The sequence below is a fragment of the Muntiacus reevesi genome, chromosome 1 (assembly GCF_963930625.1).
Source record: "Muntiacus reevesi chromosome 1, mMunRee1.1, whole genome shotgun sequence".
Classification (NCBI taxonomy): Eukaryota; Metazoa; Chordata; class Mammalia; order Artiodactyla; family Cervidae; genus Muntiacus; species Muntiacus reevesi.
In genome coordinates, this window is record NC_089249.1 from 279,048,568 (window position 1) to 279,064,508 (window position 15,941).

Consider the following 15,941-nt stretch of genomic DNA (forward strand, 5'->3'; position numbering starts at 1 on the left):
TAACATTTTAAGTCACATTTCTTGGCATCTGCTGAGTCCAAGGGAGCAGTCGAAAGACTACAGCCAAACAGAAAGTGGCTGCTCAGGAACTTTAATTAGAGCAGAGTTTCTGACATTCTTAACAGGCCAGGATGTAAATTTTCAAATTTATGGCCCTGCATGAAGGAGGAACATTGGTACAAAGCCCAGGATTTCACAAGTAATCCCTAAAGTGCTGTATTCTGTAAGGATGAATTTGAATTAGACAACTCTTCTCCAAGACTGATGTTCAGCTTCAAATCAGCTCAACCTCTGATCAAATGAAGGCAAGCTGCCTTTGCTTGGCCAGAGGAAAAGTAAATTGTTCCTAAAGGAAGATGACACTAAAATCGACTCTTCAAGTTTTCATGTAAGTAGGAGAAGCTCAAATACAGACCGCCAAATGTGTAAATAGAAAAATAATGAGTCACTGAATGGATAACAGAGATATTAGAAATAGACTCACAGGAGATTCGTAGATGCTATTGGATTCGGATGTAACTAATGCCTTAAAAACATTGAGTAAAAGCATAGAGAATTTTATCAAACAGAGAACCATAAAAATAATCCTAAACAAAATTATAATAACAGTATAAGTAATCAATACATCATCTTAACAGCAAAACAGATATAGCATAATGAAAGATTAGTTAATTAGAAAGCTGAATAAAAATATTCAGACTGAAACATGGAGAGAAAAAAGAGGAAATCACTCAGAAATACCAGAAGTAAACATAAGATTCAGTGAAAACATCTAATTTTCCTTTAAGCAAAGCCCCAGAAGGAAAGGAGAGAACAAAGCAGAAGTGATACTTCAGGAACTTGTTTAGTCGCTAATCACGTCTGACTCTTTTGTGACCCCATGGACTGTAGCCCACAGCGCTCCTCTGCCCTTGAGATTTCCCAGGCAAAAATACTGGAGCGGGTTACCATTTCTTCCCCAGAGGATCTTCCTGACCCAGAAATCAAACCCACATCTTCTGCATTGGCATGTGGATTCTTTACCACTGAGCAACTTGGGAAGCCCCACTTCAAGAAACAGAGATGGATGATTTTCCAAAACTGGTACAAATAACTCTAGCAACAGATTTAAGAAAGATTACAATTCCAAGCAGTATGGATTCAAAAGAAACATGATAACCATTGATGGTCAATTTGCTTAAAGATAAAATCTCAAACATGTTGTAAGAACCAGAAAAAATTAAAAGACATGGCAACTTAAAACAGGACACACTAATGCCAAGTTGATTCTTCAATGCAGTTAGTAGAAATTAGAGAAAAGTGGAATGAAATATAATAGGATAAAAGAAATGGCTACTAGTCAAAACTTCTTTTTCTAGTGAAAATTTCTTTCAGTAATGAAAATGCAACAGTTTAGAACAAACAAGTAAAAAAAAGAAAATAACTGTCAAAAGATCCACAGTAAATGACTTCCACGTGTAGAGGAAAAATGGTCTGATGAAAACATGGAGATATAGGAAGGAAAAAGTGGTGACTTAATAATTTTTTTTAACAATAACTTAATGAATGGTGAATTTATAAAGTAAAAAATTTCTTATGGAATTCATAAATTTATAACAAGTAGAGGATAAAGTGCAAAAGGGAGTAAAATGGAAGAAATATAATGTATTTTATACTTGTGTTATTATAAAATACAACAAATTCTCAGTGTTTAAATTATATCTAACATTATAGCATCAATACTTTTTTATTTCTATAAATGAAAAAATGAAAAAAAAAAAAAAGAAAAATCTATGGTGGGAGATTCTAATATACCTCTGTTAGTAACTTAAAAGTATTGCAAGGAAGTTGAATATTTATTTCACATGATTAACAAAAGGGGATAATAGAAAAAGAGATCCTCTCAAAAAAGAATAAAAAGTGGAAGAGGCATTTTATTTGGGAAATACATTTATAGTATTTTTGAACTCTGTCTAGGTCGTTCTTGGAAATTGGGGTTGCAGAGTCAGAAATTGATTTAGTCCTTTAAATTCTATGGAATAGCACAAATTCACTGAAAAGGTCTTTCTCTATACTTGGCCCTGAAACACTAAAGAGCAAGTCCTTGTGATTTTTCCCATCAGCAAGCGTCCCGTTAAAATAATGCCTTCTACCCCTTGAAAGTATACCCTCTTCCTAAAGGCAGTTTGCTTAATACTTTTCACAGTTGGCTTTGAATGAGCGCGTAGCAGCTCTTCTCCTTTGCTCCTCTATGAGTGTAAAAGGAAACGCAGAGTACTCGGAAAACTATTTTTAAATAAAATTTCACTACTTCAGCAGTCTTTGGATTTCTCTCCTGTATAAGTTGCAACTAGCTGATAGGCTAAGGTTTGCAGCTCTTGTTTTATATACTGCTTTTTCATCCTTAGCCATGTTGAATTTAATCACTCTCTTTGCAAATTGATGTATTTATCTTGTTGAATTCCCTTTAATGTTTAATTCAAAATTTTATACACTTAGAAAAATTTCATTTAATAACCATTTATATGCATATATGTGTAAAAGGAGTATAATTTGGGGAGCATGAGCTAATTTACTTTATGCTTAATAATGCCTAATTCAAAAATCATTTCAAAATGTTTAGACAGGAGACATTATTACCTGATTAAGGCCATAGCAATCCTTTTATACTGTAAAGAATACTAATTTTGATGGCTACTTCATGTCTCCAGAAGCAAATGTGAATTAGCAAAAATCAAATATCACCTCGCCTATACCGAAAGATAGAAAAGAATAAAATTGTGAGAACGATGTTCAGCTTTAAGAAACAAAAGTTTAAGAGACATGCTGTGTATCAGGTGTGGTGGGATAAAGCAGTAACTTGCTATCACACATACAGCAGCTACAAATATCACACCAAATGCTAAAGAAACTAGCAAACAGTCACCCCCACCCCCATCCCCAAACACTCTGAAAGAGCTCTGGAGAAAGAACAAAAACAGGTACATTTTGGAAGTGAGTTAAAACCTGAAAGAGAATAGCATGGGGTAAGATTTTTATAGCTTTACCTTGATGGCAGTAGAAGACATACCATCTTTCTGGCCTGAAGAAATATACTGAAAAGGAGCTGAGCCAAACCAGAGCAGCTATAGAATCAGAGGACAGGGGCATCACTGAGAAGAGAGAGGCTGATAAGGGAAGTCTCAAATTCCCTGTATACATTTTACCCCAGTTTTTCAAGCCGGTGAATCACCTGTGTACCGAAACAGAATGGACCTACGTTAAAAGAACTGAACTGAGATCGGAGTTGATTCCTATTGCAGTTGTGATCAAGTTGGCAATTTGCATCAAACTAAATTAATTGCTTCCTAAAATGCAATTAACAGGGACTAAGACTCAAAGAATCTTGTAAAGAAAAAAATATATTCATAGCGAATGTAAAGATAGAGATAAAGGAAATGTACTTTTTAAAATGGAAATCCTAGAAATGAAAAATACCAAATCCTAAATAAAAATTGTCTGGAAGAACTTAATAATGTAATGAAGGTAATGGAAAAAATCATAAATTTGATTTAGATCATCAAAAGTTATCAGAGAATTAACAGGAAAAAAAGATTGGATAAAATAAGCAGAGCTTCAAGGACTGTGCAACAGTAACAAAAGTCTAACATATGTTAGCATAGATATCAATATTGAGGTAAATAAATATTTGACAAAATGATAACCAAATACTACTGAAATTGGTGAAATTGTGTTTTATACAGTCAAGAAACTTTGCAAAACCAAACAGGATAAATACAAAAATATCCACACTTAGGTACATTAAAGTACTGAAAAAACAAAAATATAGAGAAAATCAACTTTGAAATAAACCACAGAAAAACAACAATACTGTGTACATCACATCTTAAGTAGAAAATACAAAGGAATCTACAATGCAACCTCATGAATAAGTGAATTCACTGAAATACATGCTTGATCTATAAAACCCAGAGTAGCAAAAGTTGAAAAAAGAAATTTCCAAGAATTCTATTTACAATTGTGTCAAAAATACACTTTTAGGAAAAAATGTGAATGGATGGTATGATAAACCATAAAGCATTGCTGTACCTTATTAAAGAAGATAGAAATAAATGGAAAAATACGTTCCTGGATTGGAAAATTGAATATCAGTTCGATGTCAATTACACCTAAATTGACTTGTAGGTTTGCATATAACAACTGTCAAAATGACACTAGACTAAAAAAAAAAAAAAATGACAATCTATTTTAAAACTTATATGGACAGTCACACAAATAGTAGTCAAAGAAATTTAAAAAAGAAAAAAAATCGGTACTCAGGATACTTGATTTTATGAGCTACTAGTAAAAGACATAATCAAGACAGTGTGATTGGTGCAAGCTTAGGCATATAAATCATTTGAAAATAATAGATTGTCTAGAACTACAACTGCTTATATAAATATATATATGTATATATTTGATTTTTCAAAGATGTCAAGATAATTCATTGATGAAAAGGAAGTCTACATCAAATTTTGTTAGAAGCACTGGGTGCCTGTATAGAAAAATTTTAACATATGCTCCTAACTGAAAAGAAAGTGGACCAAAGGCTTAAATATAGAGGCTAAAATTATTAAACTTACAGAAGGAAACACAGGAGAGAGCCTGCATGACCTTTGGACTGGCAAGTATAAAAACACGTCACCCACAGTAAATGCACAATAAAGGGAGAAAATTGATAATTTGGACTTCATCAAGATGAAAAACCTGCTCAACAAAAGGCATCATTAAGAAAAAGAAAAGTTAAAGTACCGATAGAGGAAATACTCACTATTCATATATGAGGCAAAAGACTTGTAACTGGAACATAAAATATGTCCTTAAAACACGATAGGAAGACTAATAAGCCAGTTTTGAAAAGTCAACAAAACCCTCGAATGCCACTTACTAAAAGAAGATACATGAATGACCGATAGTCACATAAAAAGCTGTTCCACATCATTCGTCATCAGCTAATTGCCAGTTAGAATCACATGAAATAATTCTTTATGATCATGCCTGTATGTGCACCCCCCACCCACACACAAACACACATGCATACAAGCTAAAATGACTACATTTTTTAAAAAATCTGAATATCTTAAATATCACAGAGCTCTTTGAATAACAAGAAATTTGAAAAATTATTGGTAAAAATATGAAATATAATTGCCACTTTAGTTATGTATATGTATGGCATATATGCCACTTTATGTGTATATATAGTATGTAGTAGGGGTGTGTGTGTGTGTGTGTATGTATATATATCTTCCACATACACTAGCTATCAACCCTAAATATCCAAGATTTTAAAAAATATACATGGTCCTAAAGACTTATGTGTCAATATTTAATTGCAATACTCCAAAGTTCTAAGGTCCATCTAGTCAAGGCTTTGGTTTTTCCAGTAGTCATGTGTGGATGTGAGAGTTGGACTATAAAGAAAGCTGAGTGCTGAAGAATTGATGCTTTTGAACTGTGGTGTTGGAGAAGACTCTTGAGAGTCCCTTGGACTGCAAGGAGATCCAACCAGTCCATCCTAAAGGAGATCAGTCCTGGGTGTTCATTGGAAGGACTGCTGCTGAAGCTGAAACTCCAATACTTTGGCCACCTGATGCAAAGAGCTGACTCACTGGAAAAGTCCCTGATGCTAGGAGGGATTGGGGGAAGGAGGAGAAGGGGATGACAGAGGATGAGATGGTTGGATGGCATCACCTACTCAATGGACATGGGTTTGAGTAAACTCCGCGAGTTGGTGATGGACAGGGAGGCCTGGCGTGCTACAATCCATGGGGTCACAAAGAGTCAGACACGACTGAGCGACTGAACTGAACTGAAAGTTCTAAGCACTCCACATGTTCGTCAAAACGGAAACAGAGAAACAAAACGTGGTACAAGAGAATACTAGCCATCTAAGAGGAGTGACGTGCTGACATACACAACCTGAATCAACACCACTGAGATGAACGAAGCACATACAGTGAGCACATGCAGTAGGATTCTATTTGTATAAAAACTCTGGAAAATAGGTACCACTCCGCAGTAGCAAAAGGCATATCGGAAGTCCAGAGTCTTGAGGGGATGGAGATTACTGGCCAGAGTGCCCTTTGGGAATGATGGTGATGCTCTGGGCTGTAATGGTGGCTGTGAATTCATGGGTGTCTATTTCTGTCAAAGTTCATGAAATTGAATGATCTAAACATGCATGTTTTCTCATATGCTAACTATAAAATTAGATGTATTGATATATCAATATCTGCCTTAATACGTGACTTAAAGGAGTGATGATAAAAATGTTTTGTCCTTAGACTCCTGATAGTTTAAGAATATGTGAGGCTTGAAGTCCCATCTTTTATTTTATGGTGTGGTAATGACACATTTACAGAAGAAAATATGTTGTGGGCTGCATGGACTTTGACATCAAAGAGAGCCATGTTTCAGTTTTATTTGGATAAGTTCTTCTTAGACTTTGTAAGCCTCAATTTCCACACCTATAAAATAGAGGTAGATGATACTACTATGCTGTAGAATGATGTTAGTTCAAACAGACCTCAGTTTTAATCTTTAAACTACCATCAGAGCCTGTGCAAATTTCTTCATCTCTCTTTTTCTTGAAAATAAAAATGGTCATAACTCTGAGTCATAAAATTAGTCCAAGGATTTATTGAGCTGGCAAATGAAAAACAACTAATAAAATGTCTGGCACAATGCAAGGGCTCAATAAATGTTAGTTTTCCTCTTCGCTTTTCAGTAATACCAAGAGAACTAAAATATGATATGAAACAGTTGGCAAGATGTTAATGTTGGAAAGAGATTTCTCATAGTGTAGACTAATGTATTTTCATATTTTCAAAGAATAACAGCTAAGGCTTCAATTGTTGAATCTCAAATTACTTTCCTAATTTACCTAAAGGCTTGAAGAGCAGACTTCAAAGGACACACATTCCCTAAGATCAAATATTTAAGTAAAGGTTATCTGAAATACCTAAACCTTTGAAAATATCTCAAAGGGGAATTCCATTTCCAGCAATATGACAGAAAGATATCCTGAAGGGACTTCTTACTTTAATACCACTTGATCCTAGATAATTTACAGCAAATACACTTTTAAAGCACTGTTGTAAACAAAAGAAATGTCCAAGGACAAATAATAGTAAAAATAAGCCAGTGAGGTAAAACTGACACTTGAAAACTGATGCCCTAGAAACACGGTTGCACGCATGAAAAATGGCAATGTCAGATCAGAAATGGAGAAACTCAGACAGGTATTCTCCAGTAGACAGACAGCTGGCTGACTCTGAAATTGTCCCATGGATCTACAAACATCCAGGAGAGTTAAAGTAGGCTCAATTACTAGCTTTCCCTGGAAGAGAAACTTCAGATGACCTCAAGAGTGAGTGAGTAAGTGAGTGTGCGCAGTCATGTCTGTCTGACTCTTTGCTACCATATGACCTGGAGTCAGGCAGGCTCTTCTATCCTTGGAATTTTCCAGGCAAGAATACGGGGGTGGGTTGCCAATCCTACTCCAAGTGGTCCTTCCAACCCAGGGACTGAACCCACATCTCTTGTGTCTCCTGCATCGGCAGGCAGATTCTTGACTACTGCACCATGTCACGAGAATGGCACCGCAATTTGACTTTTTAAAAATCCGATAGAGAGTTTCAGCAAAGCCCAAAAGTTGACTCTGGCAAAAAGACTAGTAAAAAGAGAAAAACATTTCTGATGAGACTGACTAAAGGAGAGAAATAGCACACAAAAATAATACTTGGAATTGAAAAGAGGACATACTAAGGAAACAGCATGGATTAAAAAGTTATTGAGAGTCTTAAAAAACCTTAGTTCTAATAAAGAGTAAAATGTTAGACTTAAATGGCAAGTACCCAGAAATAGGTAATTTCATAGCACTAAATCAAGAATACAGAGGAAACATAAATTATCTGTATTGACTATGTAAATAGCATCTGTGGTTTACAATTTCTAACGAAGAAGACACCAGGCCCAGATGGTTTTACTGGTGAATTCAAGCAAAAGTTTAAGTAATTTATAGTTACAACCTCCAGCAGGTTCTTAAATAGAATAAAGGGGCGGGGGGAGAGATCCAGTTTAATATTAAGTTCTGTTGTCATAATCAAACCTTGATGTCAAAATTAAATAAGGACTTTGAAGAGATACAAAAATCTAAAACAAAACACTAGCAGCAAATATAAAAAATTAGGAGTATATCCTAGGAATTCAAGAGGGCTTTCACATTATATAATCCACAAATACAATCCATCTCAGTAACAGGCTATAAAAGAAAAATCCATGCTATCACTTCAGCAGAATCAGAAAAAGTACATGATGAAATTTATGACTAATCAGTGCACAATCACCTATCAAACTGGTAGTGGGAAGAAGCTTAACTTTGCAAACTCTATCAAAACACTCAATAAATGTAATTTCCTCTGGCAAAATGCAGCAAGTATTCCTTTTAGATCAGGAGCAAGGCAAAGAAGACTATCATAACAAGTTCTATATCAAGAAGTACTAGAAATCTTAGATGGTGCAAGAAAAAAGAACTTTTAGAGAATAAAGAAACATTATTTGTGAATTATATGGATATTTATATAAAGGCTCCTCATATAGATATATATATATACACACAAAAAAATTATTATTGAGTTTTGTAAGAACTTAGTGAAGTTGCAGATACTAGTATAAACAACGAAATGTATCTGTATGTATCAATAAAATAGTTATAAAACATTTTAAAAACTATGTTTAACAGAAATAACAAAACTGTAATCAAAAGATGTTCAAGAACTTTGAAGTTAAAACATGGAACATACTGAAAGATATTAAAAGTTCTAAATAAATGAAGCAACGTAACCTATCAAAGACAAGTATAGTCAACCCATAAAGATTAATCTATTAGTACATTTATAGCTAAACCAAATCTAATAAAGTTGAGACAATGGGTTATCTAAGTAGAAAATTTGAAATGTAATCCATACATCAACTATCCACAAAAATTTGATATGGACTAAATATTTCAGAGTAAAAAATGAAATATTTCACCTTTTTGAGAAATTCAGGAGAATATTTTTAACCTTCATGTTAGGAAACAGTTTACTTTATTGAAAAAAGAAAATAAATATAAACTATAAATGAAGACTAAAAAATTTAAGTTCATCAATAGATTCCATAAACTGAGGTAAAACACGCAAAATATATTATGGAGTGGTAGTTATCTTAAATTTCTAGACAAGTTTAAATTTATAAATTTAAATTCCTACAAGCTTTATCAATCTTCCACTATCATTCATTTAATTTTTCATACTGAGTTTGCATCTTGAGTTGAGATACCGAGTTCCTGTTTATTTTCAGCATGCATGCTCAGCTTACATCCAATCCAGTGATGTCTCTGGACTAAAAGATACAGCATTTGGCATGTGGATATCCACGCAGAGAGTACATTGCCAGCACCAGCAGCTTGCACAATCTGTGCTTGGAAATTTACATTGATCATAATTACTGTTCCACCTGTATTAAATAATGCCCTGCTATCCTTGGGAATTTAAAAAATGATTTCTCAAAGTTGTCTGTGGTAACAGTAAGCGCATGTAAAGAAATGTGGAACAATAAAGCACTTTTCAATGCAATTTCAATGAAAATTGTATAACCTGTACCTTGGTGAGTTTGTAAAGAAATAATTTGGTTCTTGAATTATTTCTGGTGCCCATATTCAGTCACGCAATCAGCACTTACTGGGCATCTCTTTTGTTTCCAATAATTAGGGTGCTATGTATTAATATAACAGATACGAAAACCTGGTGTGTGCTTTTGAGTACCCCTTAATCGGAGAAAGGACATGAGCACAAACTACTTTTGTTTTTCTGAGTAGAGATTAAATAATAACTTACCGTAAGTTATAAGAAAGATTCAAATCATGGCAAATTTCTCATTAGATTTTCAGTGCTACATGTGAAGAGATATATATTAGTTGTATTCTGGATGAAACAGTGCATATTTTCTCATTAAAAATTTAACATGTTGGTAGATTATGCTTATTCTAAAAAATCAAAGAGTTAGAACTCATGGTTGCCTAATGCCTGTCTTTCCTCTATCTTATCTATGTTTTCTGACTTTGAAGTAGGCCAGGAATAGCCAGATAATCCCTGGGTGGTACAGATCCCCCGAGGAAGGGCGTGGCAACCCACTCCAGTATTCTGGTCTGGAGAATTCCATAGACAGAGGAGCCTGGCAGGTTACAGTCCAGGGGGTCACAAAGAATCAGACATGACTTAGTTACTAAACCACCATTAAGGGGAATAGCCAATAATAAGGAGAATATAAGTATGCAAAACTGAAAAGTAAGACAATACAAAAACAGAATAATGAAATACAATAGAAATTTTGAAATAATAAAAGCATAGTTTTAAGATGTGATAACAGAAAATGATAAGGCACTTTGAAGACTTTTCAATTCCTCAGTTTGGCGCTTTCTCTAAAACTTGAGTATCCAAGACTTTATTTACTGTTTTTACCTCTTGGAGCTCTCCTTTCTGTCTGATCTTGCCCACTCTTTGCCCTTCTTAACCTGTTTAAAATAAGCTCATCATTCAAAGAATGTAAATATCTCTTCTGCTGTGATCATTTCACTGCCCAAGTCCCCACCAGCAATTCATAATGAATTGAGTACTTCAGTAATCTTGCCTGGGAAACTCCATGGATGGAGCAGCCTGGTGGGCTACAGTCCATGGGGTCGCAAGAGTTGGACACGTCTGAGTGACTTAAAAAAAGAACGAAAACACACCATCATTCTGGAGAAGGAAATGGCACTCCACTCCAGTATTCTTGCCTGGGAAATCCCACGGACAGAGGAGCCTGGTGGGCTACAGTCCGTGGTGTTGCAAGAGTCATACATGACTTAGTGACTAAAATCATCAACTACTATATTGATGATTAAGTAGTTTACAATTGCATTGTAATGTCTGTTTTCACAAATATGCATCAAGCTTCCTTAAAATAGTGAACAATTTGCTCGTTTCTTCTTCTCTTGATCTCAATGCATGATACAATAATGGACATTCACTAAATACTGATTTATTGATTATATTTTTCCAAAGTCATGCATAAAATTATATATATATATATATATATATATATATATATATATATATATATATATGTATCTTTTCTATCCTCCTTGCATAGGGGTTGCTATTTAAAAGTAAATGGTGGATTTTGTTGATGGTTTTTATCTTTACAGTGCTTTGGAAGGAGAGTGGGTGCTTTCATTATGAGTTACACCTCTAGAAAAAGTGTTCAAGTCACACCAATTAACACCTTAACATAGGAATACCACTGAATCGCTATTCGTAACAAGTACCTTATTCCCAACCCTTAAAAAAAATGAGCAGAATGCATCATTTATTTATTTATATTATCAAATAACAGTCTTACAAATTTATCTAGTTTCTAGTCATACATTGTATGTAGTTTCAGCAAGGTAGGGGAAGAGATTTAGAGGACAAATTTTCTTTGAAGAAAGTACCTTCAAGGGCCCAGCAGCAATTACTGGGTTAGGAGTTAGACAAAAATACAGAAGTCAAGAGGCTAGGTGTTGCTAATTATGTTTACCATTCCATGCTGTGTACAGCTTAGATCTCAATTTCTTTGCCTCAGAAGAAAAACAACAATCATTATTCAAGTAAATAATACTTAATATGATAGATTCACAATTTTTCATATAAAGATCTTTAAAAAATACTTATTCTTACTAACTCAAACAAATCCCTGGGTTGGGAAGATCCCCTGGAGAAGGGAAAGGCTACCCACTCCAGTATTCTGGCCTGGAGAATTTCAGACACGACTGAGCGACTTTCACTCACTCACTCAGAACAAACCAGAAGATGAGGTATTTTTTCCTGAAAGTTATAAAATTCTAAAGGACTTCTTAGTGGAACTTCAATGGATAGAATTGAGCAGAATTTTGTAGGTAGTCACTTGATTGCTTTCTCACCTAAAATTATTACTCTCTTATAGAATATTTCTCCTTCATTTTCTCTGACTTTGTTGAGTAATATGCTGTAGCTGTCTATTGTGTCATAAAGAATAACTAGGTTGATAGAGTATCTTTGGGTAGGTCACTAAAGGTTGAGTTCTCTGTATATTTGGCTTTAAAGTGAAAAATTCATGAACTAGAACATTGCTATGTTCTATAGGAAATTCCTATAAATTTTCATACTTGTAAGAAATTTTTGCATAGCCACAATAATAAAAACAAAATATGCCATTGAAATTTTAGGTCCTAGCATATAATTATGTTTCCTCATCCCATGAAGTAAGAAAGTTTATAATTCCATTTACTGCCTTTGGGTTTCAGACTCCTGCTGCTGAAAGCAATCAAGCAAACAATGCAGGTAGTGCTGGCATTATTAATCTTTTCTTGGCAAAGGCACTTTACTTCCAATGTAACAGGAAATATCACTAAAGCTACTTAGTTTGGCCAAGAATGCAAGTTTTTCATGTGTTGTAAATGTTTTAGAGATTAGATTTTTTTCAAAAGCAGTTTTTGTTTGCTCAGATGAAAGCACTCGAAATATAGTTACTACCAAGAGTAAATTATCAGTTAAATTAAAACTCTTCAATCAGGTGGACAAGAAATAACTAATCTCACCATTTTGTCACTTTAACATTGTTATCTTCAGTCTAGGCAATGCCTTTCAGTCTGAAAGGACCCCAAGTTCTTCATAAAATTTCCATGGTATACAAACTGCATCGTGACATACAGGCAGCCATTGAACAGGAGAGAAAGACAGTTATAGTCACTATAATCAGGCTCAGAAGATTTGGTAGAGAAGATGATGTTTACTTCATAAGAACTGTAAGGCATTTACTGAGAAAAGTGGTAATTAATGATGCTGAATTCAAGTGAATACCTTAAGGTATCTAGATGAAGTGTTCTGGACTCTTCCTTGATTCCATCATTATCCAGACTTTGTGTCTTTATATACACTAGGTATGCACATTCCAAGCTATCTTTTCCAGTGTTAGACCTAGATTACACATGTAAACTTTGTATTTGGCCATGAGCTTCTCATTTATGCAGAAACAACTTCGCAGTTATTTGTTACACAAACCTATTGAGAGCATGCGAGCCTGCTGGCTTGTGTGAGCATTTTGCTGAACAGCTGCTCTGGCTTTAAAATTTGGACTTTCCAAGCAGTGTTTGAAATACCAACAGAAAATGTGGAAGGTTCAGGAAAGAACTTTTGCTTACATGTCATCATTTCTAACTTGATATTTATATGGTTTTTTTCTTCTTAATTATATTAGGAGAATAGACACTCAAGTCAAAATAAAAGATACCTAGAAATCTTTCGATTCATAACATTTAAAACTGTATGAAAGGATTGTGTGTGTATACATATAAAATAGGAGTAAAATTAGAAATGCTAATTAGAAAATAGTAGAAATTGCACATTTGAATGATTATGAATTATTAAAATGTTAAAGATTATAAATTAGCAAACATCCTTCTGGATTTTTTGTGAAAATATTATCTATACAAAAGGATGTTGCATCCTTTTTAAAAGGATGTTGCATCCTTTTAAAAAGGATGTTTTAAAAAGTCATTTGTATAAGCTGAAAGTTTATCAAATCAGGTTTGTTTAAACCTTCAGTGTTTTTTTTTAATACAGAAGTAGGCTATTGTGCATCCATACAATGGAAAATTGCATAACCATTACAAGCAGTATTGTGAATCCATTTTTATAGGTATGAAAAATGTCCACACTGAATTATTGAGTGAATGACTAAGTTACAAAGAAGTGATTCTAATATGATGCCATTTACATACCAGCACTAAAGCCCTCTGTGTGAATGTATGTGTGAAGATGTAGTGTATTAATTAGAATTTGGAAGTAGCAAAATGACCCTCACATTTTGACAGTTTCTTTCTATTCATTTCTTGTCCATGCTCTGTGTAGGGTGCCATGGCCTGGTCCCTGTAGATCTGTGTCATTTCACTATTGCCGTGTAACACATCACCACTGAAGTAGTGTCTTAAAACCATACTCACTACACGCGTCACAGTCTGAGGCCCCAGGGGGCTCTCAAGGCCCAAGTCAAGGTCCTGGTTAGTTTGGGCTCTCATTTGGAAGTTAGTGGAAAAAATCTGCCTCCAATTTCATTCAAATTTTTCGTGTTATTCAGTTCCTTGCAGCCACACAACTGAAGCCCCCTTTTTCTTAAAGGCCGTCAGCCTTTTTCTTACAAAGTATCAGGGATCATTCACCTCCTACAGTCTGCTCTTGGGTCCTTTCTCTGCAGCCTCCTGCATCTCAGCAATAAGAATCTTCATTGCAATAAATTTCTCTCCTGTTTTCAGTATCTCAGATTTCTTCTACTTCTATGTCAGAAAAGAAGCCTCTTTGTTATTAAAACACTCATGTAATCTAGGTAATCTGGATAACTTCCCTGTCTTAAAATCAAGTGATTAGAAGCCCTAATTACATCCACAAAATCCCTTTTGCCTTGAGCTAAAACACAGTCCTGGTACCTTGAGGAGATGGGGGTCATAGGGTCATTGTAGAATTCCGCAGGGTACAGACTCTGTTCTGTCTTCTCCGTAGACCAGCCTCAGGGACCCAGGCTGAAAGAGCAGCCCCATACGAGACGCTGATGCTCCCCTCACAGGCCACGGACCCAAGCAAGTCACGTGGGCCAGCACAGTGTCGGTGAGCAAGGAGGTCTGCTCTCCCGCAGGAAGAGTGCAAATAGCATGGCAATTTGACTTCTACAAGGAGGAAGATAAGTAACACTCAGAAAGTAATTCAGCCTACTGGCCTAGGGAGAGAGATCTACAAGTATGGTTACTCTAGTGGTTTGGTCTTCAGTCATGATGGTATAAAACATGATTTTTTTTTTCATTTTCTGTTACTATATTATCTATATTTTTCAAAAGTTATATGACTTTCTCATCATTGAGAAAAAGAAAAACATTTTATCTTGAAAGAATGTAAAATATAAGTCAGAGAGTTTGGGATTTTTCAAATCTGCTTTATAGATGAGCAGATTTAGTCAATGAGAACCTGTGTCCATTTAGTTAGAAGTAGTATTTATAACCTGCATTTTGTTTTTAAAATATTTCAAAATATATTTTTAAAGTTCAGTCTTTGATTAATCTTACAGAAGAGTTGCTATTATCTTTGTTTTATTTATGGGAGAAAATGAGGCTCAGTGATTTTTAATGAAACTTCCATGCCCAGAATTGGAAACCAGGATTTTTAGACTGTGGATTGATTATACGCCCTCTGAAGTGCCATGATGCCTCTTACTTATATACACATCAACAACAGCTTCTAATATTTATGAGGACTTGCTACATTCCAGAATGTGCCATGGTATCTAGTTCAATAATAAGTAAGAGGTCCGAAATGCTCAAATATAAGCAACAACATTTTGCCTTGTACTTCAATTACAATTTAAATAAAAGGCTACAACAGCATGAGACGTATATGTCAGTTATAAAGCAAGAAAAGTTGATATTATTTTTTAACAGAATGCATACATACTAGTTATGTGTCCTAATGGATGCTACACCCCTACCTTTACGACTGTCTACAATCTATACCAAGCCAACCATCTGATACACTTGCAAGAAATGCAAATTATATTATGCTTTGATGATGACTTCCTTTCTTCTCTTCTGCTAAAACCTATGATTCTTATATTTCTCCAAATATCAGGGGCATCTCTGTGGTCTTCTAAATTAAAGAGACCCACCTTTATTTTTTTTTTAATCAAACTTTCATATGAGTTGTTTTTGGTGATGATCATGGTGGTGATTTGGTTGAGGGTACTATCAATTGAATTCTCAAATTCATGATAGTCCTTAAAATATATGGCTCTATAAATGTGTAAATCTATTCTCACTAGCTTCTTCCTGAAACTTG